This window comes from Prionailurus bengalensis, chromosome A2 (genome assembly GCF_016509475.1).
Source record: "Prionailurus bengalensis isolate Pbe53 chromosome A2, Fcat_Pben_1.1_paternal_pri, whole genome shotgun sequence".
Classification (NCBI taxonomy): domain Eukaryota; kingdom Metazoa; phylum Chordata; class Mammalia; order Carnivora; family Felidae; genus Prionailurus; species Prionailurus bengalensis.
The window spans coordinates 99,403,938-99,420,879 of NC_057348.1; the positions used below are offsets into that span (position 1 = coordinate 99,403,938).

Here is a 16,942-nt window from a genome sequence, read left to right on the forward strand (position 1 = left end):
TTACAGATATTCCAAATAAATAAATGTGACTGAAATGCTACATCTACTAGGAAACTCCCAGGAAGAACAAAATGACATATATGAAATACATATCCTTATATGAAATACATTATTAATTGAATTGGCTAAAAGACAATGCCTTGTGGTGGCTGGAGTCTTAAGGTGTAAGTCATTTATATATATATATATATATATATATGTATATATGTATATATATAATGTGTATATATATTATATATATATAAATGTATATATACATATATAATTTGTTGTCAAACTGGTTTCCATACCCAATAGCCAAATTATGGAAAGAGCCTAAATGTCCATCAACTGACGAATGGATTAAGGTATGAGTCTTGATGTCAGTTCTGTGACCACTGAGTGCATGAAATTGCATTAATCAATTCTCTTTGCTTCAATTTCCCACTTGGAACACAGGAGAAATAATTGTGTCTGACTCCCTTGCCTACCTCAAAACCATGTAGAAAGGAGCAAAAATGAGAACTGTTCATGGCAGGAACTTTTAGAGTAAGGTGCTGTTTATGTAATTATGGTATTATGACTCTGTTCAAGTGAGGTCTCAAGGCAGATTTAGAGGCAGAAAGATGTATGCATCAGAATCAACTGGGGACATTTTTCATACCATTCCCTGCCTCACTTCCTCCTTCCATCACCAGTTAAGAACAGTTGTGACTGAAAAAACTTCAGTGCCATCAGGTATGGGACATAAGTATTGGGTTCTAAATAGAGAGAGATAGACACAAGTGGTGATTAAGGTCAAGGGTTTCAGTTTCAGGGTGACTTCGGTTTGAATGTTGGCTCCACCCCCTTATTAACTATATGATCTTGAATGACCTATTTCACTTTTTGAACCCATTGGTTTGCTCACCTGTAAAGGGCCTGCCTTTAAGATTGGCATGTGGTTGCCACATGGTTAATGCTCAATAAATAGTTCTGCCATTGGTTTATTGCTAACACCCGACCTTTATTGTTCACTCGGAACCATGGATTTAAGGCAATATTTATCATCCTATGGGTTTACCAATTACTTCTCTCATAAAGATTTAATAGGTGTAGGATTCTTATGAACATATATGCATATATATAGAATTTAAAGGCTGGATGTGGCTATAAAACTATGTATATAAAGATTACCCTTACAGGGAAGCTGAGGCTCACAAAAGCAAGAGATTTATCCAAGTTTACAGGATACATATGTATATGTATAAGGATCAGGACTAGAGGTGTACCTTCTGTCTTCCAGTTCAGTGCTTTTTACTTCTTTCCACTCTCAGACCACACATTTAATAAAAATAAAATATACTTGCTTTTAAAAGTTAATGATGAGATGTTATTTCCTTTCTATGGCAGAGTCAATGACATCATCACATACAGCAAGAAAAATCCTGTGAAATGGCACTCATCCAGCTAATAAAATTAATAGCACAGAAAGGTGTGGAAAACCACTGCCATCACTGCAAATGTGGTATCCACAGACCCAGAAAGAAGTGAGTGATAGCATAGGGTTTAGGATCCAGATGGAGACCCATGTTGTGAGGGGAAAGACAGTGAATAAGAAAGAGAATTTCAGGTTCTTTCCTGGGTGACAAATCTGTTTCCCCAGCTTGATCCTGGATTTCAAGTTTCTATGCCTCCCTTAAGGATTCACAGGATTTCCAAAAGCCCCATGGTTTTTCACATGGCTCTTTTGTTCCTCCCATTCTTGACTCCTGCTGGGTGATTAATACAGATATTAGTGTATCTGCAATGAACTGATACTACAATTCCCCTGCCCTGGGTGAACATGGAGGTGCCCAGACCCACAGAGAATTTAGGAAGCAGAGTGGAGGCAGTGACTAATACCCAGAAACCTTGAATTCAAATCAGCAGATGGAAGTTAGATCTGTGCCTCTAAAAACAGGACCAGCAGATTTTCTGGGCTCCCTCGACAGGGCAGGGCTCCAGCACTGATTGAAGGGCTGCACTACGGGTCTGATTCACAGTACTGAGTGGAGTGGAGGAGAAGGTCCAGAATGGAAAGCAGCCTCAGTCCAGTTCTGGACACCTGCCTGTCTGCCCACAAATGACCACTGTGGAATCTAAGGCAAGCAGACTGCCCCCCAAAATCAGCTTGGAGTCTCTGCCTACACACATGGCCTGGCCCTGCAACCACAGAAGTCCCATCTCCAGCCTGGGGCCACCTCAGGAAGGCATCTATTACCTCCTACTCAGCCTCCAGTTCTGCAGTCGCCAGGATAACCCAATGGCCATAAATTTCAGACCCTGCTAAATGTTGCCTACTTCTAACTCTAACTGACTGCATCTTGCCCTTTGGGAAAACAGCTTTACTCCTGAGTGCTCTCTGCTAAATGAGTGCCACCTTGTCTCTTTCCTCCACATCATCATTATAATTAATAAGCAACAATATCATCCCTGGTGGTTATGTTCTTATTAGGTGTTAACTGGCCTTAGCATCATTATCTCATTAGGCCTTTCCACCTAAATTACTTTATCAGCTTCCCTCCGAAGGGGGTCTGGTACTGTCTGGCTGAAAGGAATCCCCTGCACAAACACAAGAAAGCAAAAGGATAATCACAGGCATTTAGATCTCCTCCAGATATTAATCTTCTTGAAAAATTAATGTTATTTCTACTATTGGGAATATTTGCATTGCTATAAATCCTCTCATCCAGTGTTTAAAGCAATACCCAGAAGATTTTTACTTAATCTCACTCATTTTTATGAGGGAAAAAAAGAATGTTGTGGAAGAATGTATTATAAAATATTTACAACAGTTAAAACTTCCTCCCTCATCGCTGCCCACATTTCTATTTGGGTACATTATCTCCAGCTCTTTCATTAAGTGGCTGAATTTTAAAAATTTTTATAAAAGGCTGTGAACAGGTTGCTCACTTAGTCACCACTTCAGTTGTTCTGGATGTAATATTTTCTTCAACTTCTCCTAATAATGCTTTTCTTTCCTTTAATGGCATTAATTTTATAATTCAACCTTTTGCAAAAGGTAGATGAAGACGATTCTGTCCATAGATGAATAGACAAGATAGACTAATACAATTCTCTAGAAATGCTTTTGTTCTTGAGGACTGATGATACACATTACTTCTTTTATTGCCCTCATGATTCTATGTTAACCATGAACTCTTTTCATCTTTTCTTCCTTTCTTTCTAGGTTGTGCATGCTCTCCAAAGGTTGGGGGACATGCCATCAAGAGTTCAACCTTGCCCTTTACAGCCATTAGTCACATTTTGTTTCCCATTCCAATGACTTCTTCCCTTCCCCACCTTCCTGCCTCCCTCAATCATCTCCCATTTAATTCATCCTCCCTTTCCCTAGTAATTTCCTATGTTTAAATGTCTTATTACCTTATATTCCACATTACCCGCTTATCCTTCACACTCTATTGTTCATTTTCTCACAAATTGTATAGTCTATTCGGTTTGCAGTATTCATTTACCCTTCTTGCTCACCCACCCATCAGTCATCTCTTTTCCCTCTGCTTCCTACTTTCCAACTTCTTTTTTTCTGAAGGAACAGATCATGATTTGAAATGGTGGAGATGGGGGCGCCTGGGTGGCTCAGTCCGTTGGGCGGCCGACTTCGGCTCAGGTCATGATCTCGCGGTCCGTGAGTTCGAGCCCCGCGTCCGGCTCTGTGCTGACAGCTCAGAGCCTGGAGCCTGTTTCGGATTCTTTGTCTCCCTCTCTCTGACCCTCCCCCATTCATGCTTTGTCTCTCTGTATCTCAAAAATAAATAAAAAACGTTAAAAACATTTTTAAAAAAAAAGAAAAAGAAAAAAAAAGAAATGGTGGAGGTGAATCTTAATGTCCCCAGACTATTAATTTTTCAGAGCAAATTTTCACTCCAAGGGAGAAATCTAAGTTTATAATTCTCAAGCCTTCCTACAGAGGCAATCAAATGCACTAGGTCTCTCTTTTTAAAACTTAATTGGGGATAATACAAATCTCAAATGAAATATTGCACAGTTCGTTGGTATTTATCTGAGATGCATCGACCATTCTTTTTTTCCCCTTTACAATTGAAGCCCTGAATTACGGCCACAAGACACATTGTCTTTTGAAACTGTGTCACATAAAACTTCTCTTAGAGATTGAAAGTAAATCCCTAAATACAAACCCTGCTGTCATCAAACTTTCTGTTAATGCACAGCCTCTTTTCCTAAAAGAGTATGATTTTAGTTTTAAAAATGTTTTTATTTATGTTTTGTTTTTGAGACTTCACAGGCTTCAGGGACTACTTTTTCTCTTGATATTCCTTTCCTCCTCCTGAAATCTCAGGATAATTAATTTTAGCAAACTCTGGAAACATTCATTCTTCCGTTTATTTTCTCTTCTTTAGGGTCCTTTCTCATCTCATCCTTTTCCAGTGGATACCTTCCTATTTAAGTGACTGACAGGAATGAATTCCCATCTTTGCACAGTTTCATCTTAACATTCTCCCTCACTTTCCCTCTGTCACTTTATTTCCCTCCATACATTCTGTCACTGACCATATTCAACAGTCTGTGTGGCTGCTGAAGTTCTCCCAGCCTGTGTCCCTGGTCTAGTGGGCAGCCATCTTGCTCCCACAATGTCCTTCAAATGCTGGCAAGGGAAGGGCTTGATCATGAACTTTATTAGTGGTAACACCAAGGCAATGGAAGTAAATATATTAATCAAGGGGCAGCCTCATAACAGCATGCTAAATTTAAGAATTGGGGCAATTGCTCAAACTCTATCTCCCTATTGTACTTCTCTAGATATCTGTCTTCATTTTACAAGCTTATTGATTTTCCTATTCCATGAGGTATATGTAATGCCTTACACTGGAATAAGGTTAGTAAATTGTAACCATTGAAACCTAGCATGCATTGCTGTATGATTATGACTTTACTCTCATTCTAAACTAGCCAAAGTTATAGATCACCTGTGCAGTAGGCAATCCTGCTCATTAAATTTCTGTGAGTATATTTCTTTCAAAAAAAAGTTGGATTTCTCTGAGTTAATCCTTTTTTTTATTTATTTTTAAATTTTTTATTTTTTTAATGTTTTTATTTATTTTTGAAAGAGGGAGAGAGAAAGAGCATGAGTGGGGAAGGGGCAGAGGGAGAGGGAGACACAGAATCTGAAACAGGCTCCAGGCTTTGAGCTGTCAGCACAGAGACTGACGCAGGGCTCGAACCCATGAACCATGAGATCATGACCTGAACCAAAGTTGGACACTTAACCAACTGAGCCACCCAAGAACCCCTGAGTTATCCTTTCTTATACGATCCAAATTATCTACTCTTTTTTCTAAAAAGTGATCCCTTTCCCCCATCACTATTCTGTTACAGTTCACACACAATGTCTCTTGAGGATACAATATAGTTTAATTTTCTTCATTATTCAATTTGGATCCTGTTAAGTGAGACAGGCATTTCCTAATAAGAAGGAACATTTAAATTTTGGCAAATAAGTTCATTAGTATTCAGACAGCTTTGTGCCCCTCATATTTAATAAACCTTTCCATTAAAGAGCAAAATATGCTGTGAAATAGTCAAACAAATTAGCAATGGAGCCACCAAGAGAGTACATTCAACCTGATTCAAAGATGTCTCAATTTATCAGTTTTCTGTCAATCATTAAACGACAAAAATGAAACATGCAATTATACACAAGGAGAAATAACTCCTAATTCTTTCATTCTAGCTGAAGCAGAAGAGTTTTAATTGCTTGGAAAAATAAGATTTTTATTTTCTCTCAAGAGGGCTAAAGAAAACAAATGTAAATTGGCTTAGAGTCAATAGCTGGAGCTACAAGACTTCAGACCATGCAGATGAGAGTTGGAAAGATCCATCATCTGTAGTTTTTGTCTTCACAATGGCCAGTATCCAGATATTTGGAAATATGAGATGGTTGACAGAATGTTTCCTTTTCTGCTGCAGCTCCTCTAGCACTCACTAATATATTTGAATATGCTGTCGATTATTCCATGGTCAACTTTCCACTTATGTGAGTTACCAAGCTCTTTGTTTCTCTTCTAAGTCCTATCAGCCATCTGATCTTGAAAAATATAAAATATATATATTTAAAAAGGCCACCGGTCATAATGAAATATAAAGCACAGTATAATGAAAGATGTCTATCTATTAAAGAGGTTTTTTGTTTTGTTTTTTTTTAAGTTTAGGCAGTAATCACCTACATTCTCCCCACCTGGGCAGAGAGGGTTGCAAGAGGTATGACAGACAGTGGCCATCACTGTATAGAGGACTGTCCCTTTACAGATTTATCCCAAGAAGTAAATGATTGTCTCTTCCTTTTTTTCTGGACCCTGGGTTTAAGTGATTGCCTAGGGGCATATGTCAAGGCACCTCAAAACTGCTTGAGCAGAATGGGACATCTGCCCAGGACTCATTACCCCAGCAGTACCGCCAGCACACTCCCCTGGGACATGGCTGATTCTCACTAAAAGAAACGCCAGCAGATGAAAGCAAGGAGGGTTTTGTACCGTCTCCTGTGAAAGGAGTGTGGGAGTGTGGGGAAATGTCAAGTTTAGCTTGTATCTCCAAACCTAGCACACACCTGGTACATTTCATGTGGTATATGCTCAAAGGAAGTGTGATGAAGGAAAGGAGAGGGAGAGAGGCACAGATAGAATAAAGGGTAAAGGAAGGAGAATAAAGGGTAAAGGAAGGAATAAAGCCTCTCTGAGCTCTACAGGGTGTGTTTCTAGAACCTGCTCAACTCCTAAGGGGAGAAGCAGATTTATTGTATGCTGTAAGGTTGATAAAAACTCCTCCAAAAATCAATCAATCAAGTGACTGTTGCAGATCTACTAACCTAACAGCTTAAGAACAGCTCAGTTAGAAATTTGCCAGTTGTCCAGTAGACTGGGGCCTGATGTTAACATTTTTAGAGCTGGAAGGGGTCTTGGATGGCCCAAGAAGCCCCCAAGTGGACTGTCCACAGTCACACAGCTTGTTTGTATTAGAATAAAGATCTAGGTCTCAAAGTTCCCAGCCTAGCATTTTTCACACTACAGTTTCCCCACATGAAACAGAAGCAATAGTTGCTTCCCAAATTCTATCTCTTCATTTTTCCTGACCCATGTCACTTGATATCTCTCTCCCCAGAATCTCTAACTAACCCTACCCCCTTCCTCTGGCACCATGGGACTTTACGCAGCTTGCTAGGGAAACAATCTAGGCAGGTTCACAGAGCATTTATAGAATGCAGACTGGTAAGTCTTATAAATGTATGCTCACTAGGCTTGATTAAGGCAATAGGAATTAATATGTTAAATGGAATCCTGGACTCAAGAATACCTTTGTGTTCAGTTGTTTGCTATGGCCACTGCTCTTTATATCCAAGAGAAATCTAGAATGTGAGCTCCTTGATGTAGGAACCATGTCTATCTTATACCTAAGTCTCTGGTGTCCAATAAGTACTTAACTATTAGTTGAAATTTTTAATGTGACCACTGGTTCCATATTTCATGATTCTAAGAATGTTTGTTGATGTCCTCATCTACAAATACCCAGTAATATCACCCTTCAGCCAAATATTTTTAAAGATCTCAACTCCACCCAGTGTCTCCATTGATCTAATTAACTCAACACAGAGTCCAATCAACCAGCCCATAGGCAGGGAGTTCAAGCTCTATTTGATTTGATCTATGTTAGTTAAATGTGTTAGTTAACATTTACCTCCAGGTGAATGAAGATATAATAAGGGCTAACATCCTAGAACTGGAAGATAGTCTCTGATTATGTTTTCATTTTCAAGCCCTAGAGTGCAGAGACATGTAGGCTAATAAATTGGTGTTTCCATCAAACTACTACTTGCCAGATCTTTACTAGAGTACAGGCTTCTCCCTAAAATTAGTGCTAGTATCATTTTCCTCTCTTTATATTTCCACGGAAATATAAAGTACGTGTTAGCATACTATGGACATTTTAGTGCCCTCGTAGGTTGGTCCTCCAAGCAGTTGTCCAGCTGGTCTGTCTTTAATCTGACCCTGATTGCAGCCATTACTTGAAATGAAGAAGGCAATCTCTTTAGAAACTGCTGTTGATGTTCCTCTTCTCTCAGGGGATAGGTAGCCCATCCATAAGGTCTTCTTGATGATGGTGTCTGGGGCCAGGATTCAGGAAGTCCAGTGAGAAGCAATATAGGAAAAGGTCATGCTCCTCCAAAGAAGTGGGTTTTCCTTCTGTCTCAGCAACTGTAAAATTATAAATCAAAGATTAAAAAGTTAAGCCATGGCTCAGGGGAAGATCTTGGTAAATACATGGCTTAAACAAACCCCAGTGATGGATTCATTGGCATCTAGATGAAGTCTGTGGTTTCCAAACAATGAGGCAGAAACTACAGGGACACACAAAGTATGCCTAAGGATTCTCTATTCCTTCATTTATTTTGCTTTATCAAAGAAAGAGGAAAAATTATAATTGAAATTAAATGCAAGTGAATCTGCATGCAGAAAGGGTGTAGAATGAGGGGGCTTGGGAGGGACATACTAAGAAAAAAAGGAAAGAGAGCCACCAGAATCCAGAAACAGCTGCTGTTTCTTCCCAGTGTTTCACAGAGCTGACCTGAATGGAGTTGTGGTTCTGTGACCTAAGTGAGAGATAAATGATAATATTTGGGACAAATGGATTTAAGATACTATGAAAAGTTAGAAGCACAGTCGCCCAAGTCTTAGTCTGTTCCTGGAAACCAAAATGACTGATTCTCAGAGTCATTAGCAAAGTAAGACAGAATGATAAAAACCTCACCCAAAGATGATCTAGATGAAGCATGACTAGTTTAGGGCATCTCTGCCCAAAGCTAAAGCAGATGTATTACAGTGCCGCCACTCAGGGACTGAGCAAAACTGCCATGTCAGTAACTGTCTTTGGCTTCCATCCCCTCCCTTGCTGCATCACTCTGTCCCTGTCCTGGGGCTCCAGGAACCCAGTGTGCACGTGCCATCATCTACCCACTCAAATGTCTTTAATATGACAAAGACTGGTTAAACCAAAGGTCTTCCAATTGTTAGATTTGAGTATTTCACACTAGACTATTAACAACTGGTGGCTTTAGCATTCCTGTGGGCTATTTGCAATTTAAAATTACCTGCAATCTTCATTACTGGAATATGGGAAGAATAGAGAGGGGACAAGTGAGCAAGCAAAGAGGAGGGGCTTCTTGTTGAATCTCAACACTGCTCCACACCAACCACCAAAACTCCACAAACAGTGGGCTTCAGCAACGTTGCCTCCACATTACAAACAATCTGAACAGCTGTTAAGCCCAGACTGAGAAAGCAGTGCTGTCCTCAGAGCACATAAAGAGGGTTTTTTAGAACTGATGTCTAACCTACAGAAAAGCTTCCTACAGATACCAGTGATCATGTCTGCCTCCCAGGTATCTGCCCTGGTCCAAATCCCTCCCTTCACAAAGAAACAAAGTGAAAAGTGAGTAGCTTATCCAGTGTCACATAGGGACTGACCGAAAGGTAGGGCCAAGACTGAGCCTAAATCTCTTAAATCCCAGCCCACAGCCCAGCCCAAGTAAGTCTTCATGAGCACAACACATTGTCCTTGCTCTAGACGGGAGGATCATGTTCTTCCAACCAATTCTTGAGCGGTATTTGGGTACTTTCTGAATAGTAATTTCCCCTTCCTGGACAACGGTCTGGTTCAGTGGGTCAGGGGGAGACACTGGAATGTTGGCAGATTCCCTGATGAATCTAGGGAGAGCCTGATCTGTGAGGTGTTGGAATCACCCCTATGCTTTGTTATCACTGCCCTGGGGACATCCTCTCAAGCCAAAATATCTAACAGTTCTTGACAATTGGGGCACAAGTCAGAGCCCTGAAGACAAACACCAGCAAATCCATGGAAATGAAGCACATCAGTGGTTGCCAAGGGCTGGGGGGTAGGTTTGAGGAATGACAGCTAAAGGGTATGGGGTTTCTTCTGGGGGATGATGAAAACTTTCTGGAATGAGTTGTGATGATTTTGCAACTTTGTGCAATCTCAATTATACATTTTGAGAGAGTGAATTTTATGGTATACAAATTATATTTCCATTTTTGAAAAACCCATGTAGACCTGTGGGCACCATATATCACAGGCAGGTGGATCACCTGGCTCTCAGGGTCCTCACAACTATTGGGTGACTTCCCCTGGGCAACAGAGGCCTGGGCAGCTGATTATTATCACAGCTAGGTCTACTGCATGCTTCTTATTTGGCAGACAGCTGTGATACACTGTATGTGGTTATCTCAAATGATACATCATAACCAAAGAAGTGGATACTATTATTATACTGTTATTGTTAACATTTTACAGATGATAAAATGGAGGTACAGTAAGGTTAAACAACTTGACCAGGCCCATAGCCAGTAAGTGACAAAACTGATAGCTAGAAAGGTGTGGCTAAGTAGGCACCAAAAGAATCTGTCCAAAATCATGTCCCTCATGATTCTAATATTCCCACTATTCGATTTTGGGAAAACAAAATAATAATAATAGTGATAATGATATAGCTAAGAATTATTAATTCTTTCCATGTTCCAATTTTTCTACTAAATTCTCTACATAGATTATCTCACATAATCTTCACAAAAAAGCTGTGAGGTACACACTATTAAGGTGAAAGCGAGAATGCTTAAGTCAGTTGCCTGAAGCTACACAGCTAGCAAGTGATGGAGCCAGACCCTACTGCAAGTCACTTGGTCCTAGAGCCAAATTCAGATGCCTACAGGGGCCACAAGGATGAAAGAGTAAAGTAGGTCCCATATGTTTCTCGAAATACAAAATAGCATCCACCCATCTGTTATTTATGTGGAGAGATGCGGAACGACAGTGTCTTAATACTGTCAGGCAAGACAAAGCACAAGAGCAATGGCGAATGGCAAGTGCCCCTTTGCCTCAACATTGAGGATACAAAACACAGTGGCAGAAACTGGCAAATTGGAGAAAAGCCTGTTTCGTCTAAAGGGGCGGCCACCATTCAATTCCACCCTTCTGTTGCCAGGTATGTATATGATGCAGTATTGCCATATTTTCTGAGAGAAACCAGAAAGACAGGTTTTTACATGAAATCTTTTGACTTTTTAAAAAAATGGCAAAGAATTCTGCAGCTTAAATTTGGTATGTAGCAGTCCGCTCTCAACCTCTATATATAGTAAATTGTATTGCAAACATCCTTAAGCTGTTCCATGTGACTGGAATTTGGGATTTGGGGTCAAAAAGTGACAGGGTGAACCTGGAATGGTGAGGACGGGCCACAGTGTGAAGATTTTTGAAGCACACCTAAGGAAGATAAATCTCATTCCACAAGCCAGGGAAAGCCAGAAGCTTTGTTTGTTTTGTTTTGTTTTGTTTTGTTTTGTTTTGTTTTAGAAGAGAAATGCACCAGATCAGAAAGACATTCTGAGAATGATATTAAGGATAGAGGAGCTGGGAGAGATAGCTGAGGCAGTGAGACTGAATGGGAGGCAACTACAATTGTCAACCTCAAACAAGCAGTGGTAATGGAAGTGAGAGAATGGACTTAAGTCAATTAATAACAGAGACCTTCTTTAATAAGTAATAGATCTGCTTATATCAAAACAGTGTATACATACACTCTATTAAATAGCAGCAGCATCACCTGATAAAGAAAAGACCATCATCATGAAGAGAGAGGCATTAGCAAATAAGGAAGAATGTTATGAGAAAAATAAGAAAGGGGTTTCAGGATACGACTTGTTTGAGGCTGAGTTTGGCATATAAAAAGGAAAGAAAATGTCCTTGGCTAGGGAGGAGACAGCTTGAAAACTGCCTAAGAAAACAAAAAGTGAATGAGTAAAATAAAAAGAACACATATAAAGAGGTCAGGTATTAAGAAATTAAGAAGAAATATAAGAAACCAGCAGGGAAACACTAATCAGGCAGTGAAGACCAGTGAAAGTCCCTGAAGTCCAGATTTAATGCAGAGGAGAGAAACTGGGGAGAGCATTTTAAAAAGATGTTGTAATGAAGGTACCAAGGAGATTGCTTTAACAGAGACAGAACTCAAGAATAGAGACCACAATGGAGGGACTTATAAGGAGTAGAAGAAAAAGAAGTCCAAAATATGGGAAAGGATTTTAGCTATTAGAGACCAGTGGGAAAAGATGAGTTTTAGAGATGTCAGAAAGGAAAATATGACAGGATTTTGGAATATTCTCCGAGTGAAAATAAGGTCTATTCTGTAAAAAATACAAAGTTGTCTCTCCACAAGTGCTTAAGAAGCAGCCCCGAGGACAGCCAAAGATAATACCAAAGCTGCATTCCGAGGGTATGAGGAGGAGAATACAGTTACCAGAAAGTTCCAAAAGTGAAGGGAGCAAAGATTTTCATCTTTACTAAGCTTGGTTTTCATTGGTTGTAACATCACACAGAACAGAATGAAGTGTTCCACAGAAGCAACTTCAGAGGTAACCTTGTGATGGCCCAGAACGCTCTGGGAGAACTATAGTAGTCACAAAGGCAGAAAGAAAAAAGAGGGCTCTTCTCCATACACATGGTCCAGGAATAAAAAGGACCAACAACAGTAACAAAATATCCTATTTAAAAGCACAAAGTTGTAGGGGCACCTGGGTGGCTCAGTAGGTTAAGTGTCTGACTTTGGCTCAGGTCATGATCTCGCGGTTTGTCAGCTGTGCTGACAGCTCAGAGCCTGGAGCCTGCTTCAGATTCTGTGTCTCCCTCTCTCTCTGCCCCTCCTCCACACACATTCTCTCTCTCTGTCTCTCTCTCTCTCTCTCTCTCTCTCTGTCAAAAATAAATAAACATTAAAAAGATTTTAAAGCACAAAGTTGTACATCAAAGGAGAAGAAATACAAGCAAGGAGGAAGGAGGGCTATTACTGTTAGGCACAAGAAGGGGCTAGCATTTAAGTGTGTGTCATGTAATATCTGGCAGGTTGGTTACAGTATTCCATTTGGGAATAGGCAAAGTTACTCTGTTTTGCAGAAGAAAGTGTGGGGGTTATATAAAATAATAATTACTTGCTAACAGTCACAAAGCTAGTTAAGTTTTAGAGCCAGGTCTTACTGGATTCTCAAACTTATGCATTTTCCACAATACCACACTCACTATGGGCCATCTCCCACCTGGATTTATGCAAAAGCCTTCCTAACTGGTATATCTCTCACCTCCTCCATCCTTCATCCAATATGTAGCCCAAGCAATAGTTCAAAAATACAAATTTCACTGTAGCACTGCCTGTTCAAATCCCTTCAATAAATTCCTTTTGGTCTTCGGTGGAGTCCAGACTACTTAGCACTCCCTACAAGGCCATGCAAGGTCTGGCCCCATTCACCTCCCTAGCTTCATCTCAAGCTCCTCTCCTTGCAGGTGAAAATTCAATGGCTCTGGATATATTTAAGTATTGGAATGCACCTTGACCATTCTTGCCTCCAGGGCTCGGCACATTGTCCCTATGTGCTGGAGAACTTGTCTGCCTGACCTCCAACCCCTCCCATTTGTAGTCACCAAGGATGACTCCTTGGTAACAGTAGGACTCCTTTCTCATGAAACTTAACACACCTTATTGGAATCCTCTTAATCTGTTCTGAGATCCCCATACCCCCTCTACTGGGAGCTACATGAAGAAAGATCCTGTTTCCATTTTGTTCACTCTTGAATGTACAACACCTAGCACATGCACTGACATATCATAAGTTTTAAACACAAAGATTCTGAAATGGACAAATAAATTTGATGGGACAAAGGCCATTACTGACTACTAAGTGAAGCTGTATCAGTAGAGGCCAAACTCATAGCTGACCCCAAAGCCCCTACTCTTGGCATCTTCAATTTACTGCCCATTGCTAAAGATTCTTTTCCAAATTCCAAAATTTGATTCCAATTCAAAAATTCAAAAAAAAAAATCAACATTTATAGAACATGTGCTCTATGTCCTTCCTGCACTCAGAGCCATAAGTAACTCCAAGGACAAGACTTGCTTCTTGCCCTAAATATGCATACAGTCCCATGGAGAACCTTTCATTTTGCCAACATGTTGCAATTCACATTCTCTTTAAATCCTTTCAGAACTGAGCTGACAAGGGATGCTTGGTAGTCTCTTAAGCATTTGGTAATAGCCAGTTAACTCCTATAGGACAACAAGGGGCTTGAGACCTGAGGCCAAATCTTATTCATCATTATCATCCTGGTTAGCATAGTGTTTGGTATATAACAACAGGTTTAAAACTATCACCAAATGCGTGAAAGCATAAACAAATGAATGAAGAAATGAAACAAGTCAAGTCTTGGAATCAAGCTTTGGAATCGGGTCAGAGTCTCAGCAGGAATTCTCCTCTATCACTAAACAGATAAATGACTTAGTGACAAGTCCCTGTAGGGAAGAACCAGCCCATTTCACACACACAAACTGGCCAGACTTCAGCTAACAGAGCATGGGGTCAGGGAAAATGAGGAGCAGGATAGGGTTTTCAGTGACTTTCAATTGTTCCATCACTGGACAGGTTCTCTCCTCTGTCCTCAGGTTTAGAGGGGAGACATGGGGGCAGTCACACCCATGGAAGAGTATTGATGGCTTCACCTGCTCACTGAGGCAAATCAGAGAGGTAGGCCAAAAGACAAAGAGGAAAATAGATCAAGATAGTGTTCACCACACATTTTCATTACCTAGTAGGAAAACCCTTCAGTGACATCTTATTTAAGATGTACATTGATAATCAGCGCCATGAATAAATATCTAACTGAAACAAAGATATTTGCTAGTTTCTATACCTTTCAAAATTAGAACAAAAATCTGAACAGAAACAGCTATCAAACAGCATCCTGTGCACGCGCACACACACACACACACACACACACTCCTGAAATTTCCCCCTGCTGGCAACTTGTTAGTTATTTGAATAAACATTATTTCTGCCACATGCTTTAGCACCAAATAGTACCTTGTAGTCAGTTAAAAAACCTTTATCAAAGTTAGACTATGGTATTATTTTGACACCAGACAGTCCTTTGCTTTTGTGTAGAATCACAGTGTTGCCTGAACAGTGTACAATTACGCTTTTGTGCAGACAATCAGCAGGTCATTAGCGTACCGTACAAATCACCTTGGACTCAGGATGGAACCCTGGGGACCTGGAGCCGCAATAGACTGGAGAGAAGACATGGTGTTGCTGACAGTTACCTCTGATGGCAGTTAGAAAGGTATGATTGCAACCACATGACAGCTTAATACAACAGAGCTCTGAGCTGTTCACATGGCAAATTCTGATTAATGGTATCAGTAATCACGATGAATTTTTAACTTTTGGTGGAGCACTCCAATACATCCTGTTAGAATACAAGACTAACAAAGCCCTTTATGAAATTGCCATGTTTTATCATTCTTTTACTGCCTCTAGTTTTACATTTTGGTGAACATGATTATGACCCATAACATATTCTGATGGAGCAGGGACAGAGTCCTGCTGCACATTTGAAAGGCTCAAGAAGAAATTTTTGCATAAGAAAGTGAAAGTGAGATAACTGAAACTTGTTATGGGAATCAGAATTTGCTACTTTTGCACACGCACATATGTGCACGTGCACAAACACACACACACACACACACACACACACACAGAATAAGGTCTATTTCACTATATCCACATCTGGCAATGATGTGGGCATAGTGAAAAGATTTCAGTTTCCCTCCAGAAAGCCCTTAGGCTACAAGAAAAATCATCCTACATCTAATAAACCCATCTGAGATATATCTACCATATGGTAAAGTCTTGTTCTGCTTTATTCCAACAAATTGGTCCTTGGATTCTTCTCACAGCTGTTGCTGCTATTGTTTAAGTTGTATTGAGTCCTGGCAACGAGCAGGATGCTGTGTACAACAGTCAGGATCCCCACATCTCTGGCCTGTGTAAGTGTTAAATGGTATCACCTGTGATGAGGACTGAGCACCCAGGATATTTAAAAGCCTCACACATAAGAAGTGCTCAATAAATGGGGACCAAAAAAAAAGTTGTTTTAATTAGAATATTCTGGGAGTTCAATGTCAGGAGAAAAATGGGAGTGGGTTTCTAAATCCAATTACCACCCAGACAATAAGGATGCTAAAATAAGCAAACAATTAAATCACTTTTCCTCAGAATTTCCCCTTCACTATTCTCCCCCAGTTTGGTTTAGCTCAAGAAACACTGATATGTGCCCAGCCCTGTCCCAGCGTGAGAGGCACAAAGATAAACGTGGCCACTTCCTGGCTACGAGCTGCTGCCCTTCTGCTGGGGAAATGAGACACCTAGGATTCTTTCCAAGCAGGGTCTTTTACCATTGCAGTAGCATTTAGAAAGTTTATTATACAAATCCATATCAGTAATATAATCCTGTGAAAGGAAAACATTTACTCTTCTTAATACTTTTTTAACTTTATTGACATATAAATGACAAAGCAAAATTGTAAGATATTTACAGTATACATCATGGTGGTTTGTATATTGTGAAAGGATCCCTGACCTAGTTAGTTAACACATCCATCACTTCACGTATTGATCTTCTTTTTTGGTGATAATTTATATGCTTAATTATACAATACAGTGTTATCAACTACCATCACCATGTTATACATTAGATCCTCAGATCTCACTAGTCTTACAGCTGGAAGTTTGTACTCTTTTTATTACCTTTCCGTATTCCCCGTACACTCATTATGATTAAAGTTAGTTAGCTTTATCATATTTTGGTGGCTTCCTATTTAATTTAAGTCTTCCATGAATAGAGGAGTCATCTTTTTATTTTGCTCTGATGCTACCGGAATTGTTGTGTGTTTTGAATATGCTGGTAAATAAATAAACAAACGAATAAATGTGAACTAAATTTATGCTTAATAAAAAATAAAGCCCATTCTAACAAGCTTATAGGTAATTCTTACCTTATATTTAAAATCCACGTAGCT

General features: G+C 39.9%; 1 long non-coding RNA gene across 2 annotated transcripts in view; it reads right to left on the bottom strand.

Moving 5' to 3' along the window:
• Positions 1-5,386: 5,386 nt before the first annotated feature.
• Positions 5,387-16,942, bottom strand: part of LOC122487908 — a 44,776-nt gene continuing 33,220 nt past the window's right edge. For both annotated transcript variants that reach the window (XR_006298501.1, XR_006298500.1), the window contains exon 2: positions 5,387-8,225. This is a non-coding gene — a long non-coding RNA (uncharacterized LOC122487908). The remainder of the gene's footprint in view (positions 8,226-16,942) is intronic.